Source organism: Pteropus vampyrus, unplaced genomic scaffold (assembly GCF_000151845.1).
Source record: "Pteropus vampyrus isolate Shadow unplaced genomic scaffold, Pvam_2.0 Scaffold79, whole genome shotgun sequence".
NCBI classification, from domain to species: Eukaryota; Metazoa; Chordata; class Mammalia; order Chiroptera; family Pteropodidae; genus Pteropus; species Pteropus vampyrus.
This window is the reverse complement of record NW_011888860.1, coordinates 5,224,564-5,230,261: the sequence shown is the minus strand read 5'-3', so window position 1 is coordinate 5,230,261 and position 5,698 is coordinate 5,224,564. Positions and strand designations below refer to the sequence as shown.

Below are 5,698 nucleotides of genomic sequence, written 5' to 3'. Positions count from 1 at the left end.
CCTCCCTCTTTTTACTCCCCATTCTTTCCAAGTTTTATTCAAAAAAAAAGGGAAGGGGGAATGGAGGGACTACGATGTCCATGAAGGGTAATCATTATCATTGTAATATTCAACTAGACAAAAATAGTGAGGACCCAATTCAGTTAGTACCATCCTACTTTCCCACTACAAAAGTTAAAATTAAGTCAATGATTTCTTTCCCAATGTGGAAGAGTAGAGCAGCTTTTACACTGAAATGATGTCTCAAGTGAGTTATAAAATCCCTGATTTTGTCTTCTATTTATCCTTTCCTTTTTGTTCTTTTTCTTCCTTCTCATGCTCAGCTTTAGCTTCTTCTTCCTCATGTTTTTTTGATCAACGATTCCACTTCCTTTTTTGAGAACTCTGATGATCATCTTTCCACTCTCTCCTGTTAGTGTGGCAATTTTCACTTTTTCGGCACAGAGTTTGCTAATATTCGTGGTCTTATTGAAAACTTTTGATAGCTAAAGCAACTGCTGACTTCCGAGTCATGTTTCTTCTTTTTAGTCTTGTTTTAATGTTGACACAGCTGCAGCGCTATTATTTCCAATGCATGTGGCTTCCCATCCCCCATTATTTCCGCTAGCATAGCTCTGATAGAGCTGAAAGCCCTAGTGCTTATCCTAGCCAATGTACAACAGTGAAACATCAAAGTGAGGTTTTCCTCCAAACTGTGCATAAGCTTGTTTGCTATCACACAAAAGTGTCATAACCAACCACTCATAAAGAATTGGCTCCTGATACTGTAATAAGTACCTTTGAGCAATAAGCCTCAATTCATTAGTCAGAACATTAGCATCACAGGTTATGCCTGCCACACTGCAAGCCATGTCCTCATTGAGTTTATAAATCTCTTCAGAAAAAAAGACATCATCAAGAAGCTTGTGGATTTTTCATCTTTCTACTGCAAGCAAAACACCATCATCTGCTAAAATTTCCAAAGAGGTGCCTGCATTGCTTCCAAGTCATTCAACTTGGTATAAGTGACTTTCTGGAGAAAATATAGTGGTCTTGGAGACATATCTTTGAGACATGGTTTCTGAACTTTATTGTTCTGGAGGGGACACACTGGAGTCAAAGTATACAAAGAAAGCTTCAGTCGGGGAGAGAAAACCACCACTGCTGCTGGCAAGTCTGGGGCCAATATGATCAGTGGTCTTTACTTCTTCGGAGTTATCATCCTGTGCCACAAGCGTATGTGCTATGTTTAGAGTTTTTAATATTTATTCTGGAATCATTCACTTTTATTAATTTCCAAGTCATATGAGGTATACTTTTAGGACTTTAAAAGTTTATCAAGTCCTTGAGTATCTGACAATGTTATAAAATTGCATATGGTTTTTTTTTTCAATTTTTCTCCTATGATTCTATAGACACTTCTATAAAAAAAAATTAAATTGAATTGGTTCTCATTTAAATACTTTTCCTATCTGTAAGCTTCTAATATTTTAATCCTTTTAATTAACTTGTTATGTATAATTTATGTTTATTAAACTACTTTCAGTTTTTTCTCTCATCACAGTATATTCGCTCTGCACACTCAGTTCTTACTCTACTCCAGAACCATTTTTCTTTTTTAATATTGACTGCTACTTCTTATTTAATTAAAAAGGGCTGTCTTCAGGATTGACTCTTTTTCTGGTGGATCTCTTTTCATCTTACTTTTTATCACCTTTCTTTCTTCCTTCTTAGATTTATGTTTTATTTCATTATCTCTATACGGCCCATAAATGTTTTATGAGTTTCCTAATCATGTTGTTTTTAATTTTTCACATTTTTAAGTTTAAATTTTGTGTCTAGTACCTATTTAAATTATGTTATTATATGTTAATTAACATCTTATATGTAAGCAACTGAAAACAAACTGTTAAGGGAAGTGAAAAAGTAGATTTATTAGAAGAATATTTGGATAGCTTAGAAATTTCAGAAATAAAGAAACTCTGAGGAACCTCTTTAATAACTATTCCAGCATCTAATGACAACAACTATCAGACTCTATGCTTGTCTATTTAAATTTTATATTGCCACAGAAAAAAAGTGTTTTAACAAAATTAGGTTCTGTGCTTGTACCTTTGAGTCAATAAATTATGATCAGAGAATGGGGTCTGGTTCACTAAAGGAATGTTTGTAACTTTGGCAATAGCGTGTGGCTAAAACATTATAGATCGTACTTAAATTGTTCCCTCATTATTTGATTCCTTCTAACTCTATTTGTATTTTATTATAACTTTTTCTTTATTGGATGAAAAATGTGATGTTTCATGACTATGAGGAGGAAATTATGAAATTTTTGTTTGTCAAGTACAAAAAGTAGATACAGTCTACTTCATTTTAGTTTCTAGTAAAAAATACACTATTTATTTACTTATATCATAAAATATGTATCTTTCATATTTTATGAAACAAGTGCTCGGTTATTCATAGATCTAACTGTACTAAATCTCTTTTTTATAATTTATATTCTACTTTCAGAATTTACTTTTTCTAAAATACATACACATAAACAAAATATTTATTAAAGAGAGGCAGAGTGTGTGAAAGTTAATGTGTTTTGTAGGAGAAAAATTTATCAGATAAAACAATTCTAACATATTATTTAACTAAATAAATAGGTCACAGGTTTAGAAATTGCATTAACAATACATTTTGGTGTACAAATCAATTACGATTATAAACTTTGTCTTGTTCTTTCAGTGTAACAAAAGTATGCTTGTTATTAATCCTGTAATACAGATAAGAAATGGAAGCTCAGGGAAACTTAGTTTACTTGGCCAATATTGTAGAGATATTAAAATAAAAAATGCAAGATGCTCTTCTGAAAAAATAATCATGTGCCTTGTATGCAAAAATATCATTTTTTGTTGTTGAACTCTTGTAGTTCCAATTTTCATTGTTGATTTGAAATAATTTGAACTTCCTACTCCATGGCAAAGCACCTAACAGATTAAGTCTATAATTCTAAAATGAATGTGTGAATTAAAAAAAAATAATTACTTAAATCAATTATGACTAACAGTTAAATAGTAATATTAAGACAAAACACAAAATTTAATAATGGAAGCTTTTAACTTCAGTTTTCCACACTCTTTTCTACATACAAATAACTATAGACTAAACTATTTTCTTGAAAATGATCATTTGGATTTGATTAAAATTAGTTTTTTCAACTGTAATATTATTGCTGGAAATTTAAATTATCATATGAGAAATAAATTGAGAAATATCCATTTCTAGTATTGGGTTGTAGGGGTAGAAAGTAAGGTACCTTTAAACCTACATCCCTTATCCAATTTAAGGAAATATGTGTTGTATTAATTTGACATTGTAAATAAGTAATAAAATAATAAGTGAATATATTTTTATATTTTGTTACACTTTATGGGAAGATTTCAAAACGTGTGCAGTGTATTGTAACAACTTTTCCCAAAAGTCTCCCCATTATTGTTAAAAAACACTGTTGACTGCATCATGTCATAAAAGAGAGATATTACCCTGCACTTGAAGTGTACAGGACTCTTCATCCCTGTGCTAAATATGCTCCTTGCATTTCAACTCTTGTTCTCCTGCATTTTTATAGTATTTTCCATACTTGTTTTTACACTTGTGTCTCTCAGTACATTATCAGTCTACTGGTTTCATTTGAAATGTGCTGCTATAAAATGGGCACTCAAAAATAAACAAAAAAAAAGTCTCTGATTAATCTTAAATTGTTAAGAATTTTGACTGAAGTTTCTCTGATACATTTTAATATTTGAGGTTGCTGACGATTTAACTACTAGGGAAGTGATGTGTAATTTTTACAATTCCATTCGTACTTACCAATATATAGATAGCTCTTAAAAAGATTTTCTTCTGAATCAAAAATCTCAAGTTGAGAATACCATAAAATTTTTCTATAAAGCACCCCCAATAGACATTTTATATATACAAATATAGATACATGGTAAAGAATTCAAAATGAAATTTTCTAGAGTAGAAGACATCTATTAATTAAGAGAGTGATAGTGATATCAAAGAGGTGAACAAGGACTGCCAAAAGGTCACACTAGACAACAGAGAACACCTCGGCTGCTTGCTTCAAATGGAACAATTTAAAGGGCCATCTCAACTCCAGAATTTTATATAATTCAGTTAAGGCTTCTGCTGTAATTTCAAAGCAGTTCAAACTCTCTATATTTCTATAATATTGAAAGAAAAAGAAAAATTGTCAATGCAGAATTCTGTATTTAGTGAGTTTATTTTCCAAAAATAAAAGTGAAGAAATGAGGATCTACATACTCTCTCTACTTACTTTTTTTATTTTTGACAAACTCCAGATCTCTGTGCAAGCAGAAAGAACTCAAAAAGACTCAACTGAAGACAAAAGATTTGAACTGAGATAAAACTACTCCTCTTAACATGCTAGATAATGAGCAAAGGCAGATAGATTTTGGTAAAGAATATACATTTGCTTGGAGGAGGTGAGACACAGAGCTATACAACAAAGTTCTTGAATCCATGGCTTTTAGCCCATGGGTAACTGAAGTTTGCATGGCAGCACCATGACCACACTGTGCAGGTGGAAAAATTTACAGTTATTCTGTTCTGGGTTTCAGAAAACTATAAGACAGTACACTATGAACATTAAAGAGAATAAGGGTGTCCTACAAGGATAAGAGCTGGAAAAGGAATCCTTTATCTTTGTTTTCCCATATCCTGACAGATTCCCAAACCATGAATATGCAGAATAGACTCAAAGTGACTAAGGTAAAATAAGAATAAAAAGAAAAAATCTGAAGTGAGGCAGAGATGCTGCCTTGAAACAGATTTTTCAGTTCAAATCTAGCTGTCAAAATTGCCTGCTAAAACAAATCAAATTACACTCACTTATAAATATAACAAGATTTAAAATCTCCACAATTTGACATTATATGTCCAGGATATTATTCAAAAGTATTCAACATACTTATAGAATACAGTAGATGACATGGACTAGTATTAAATGAACCAATGAATATCTTCAATATCAGCTGTTATGCTTTACTAAAATAGATCGACATAGTTTCTCGTACTTGATATGTGCAATTCTTTCAAATCCTAATCAGAAAAGCAGTTCACATTCACTTGGAAAGGGCAGCAGTTCCCATTCACTATTTATTACAGGGCTATTAACAGTAATGCGATCACATTATAGTTCCAAATCCCTGATCTTTCTAATATTGCACAGCTAGTGGTCCAGTACACTGAAGATGTAATGCTAATTGAATATGCTTAAAGTGGGAGCAGCAAGCCATCCTAGTGCCCTAGTTAGACACATGCATATGAGAGGGTGAGAGCTAAACTCTATATGTTTCAAGGGCATGACATATCAGTGTAAGTTTTAGGGTAAAAAATAGGGAATGCCAGGACATATTGAAAAGGTTAAAAAAAAAAAAAAAAGGACAACACTAAAAATGTTGCACAGCATTCATAGAGTTATTTATTTATTTATTTGTTTGTTTGTTTATTTATTTATTTATTTATTTAATGTATTTAGGAGAGAAAATATACAGCATTTGGGAAACTTCACTGATCTGTCATCTAAAGACTCGGAAAGTTGCCAGATTTGAGAGAGGAACAAAATAAGAGTAGACTCTGCCAGTTCTAAGCTTTGGCTAAGCTGTTGGTCACTAGGATTACATGACTTTTTAATCCAGTT

The 5,698-nt window shown here is 31.8% G+C and overlaps 1 pseudogene; it reads right to left on the bottom strand.

The window, feature by feature from the left end:
- Positions 1–356: 356 nt before the first annotated feature.
- Positions 357–1,055, bottom strand: LOC105293895 (annotated as a pseudogene).
- Between the last annotated feature and the right edge of the window lie 4,643 nt (positions 1,056–5,698).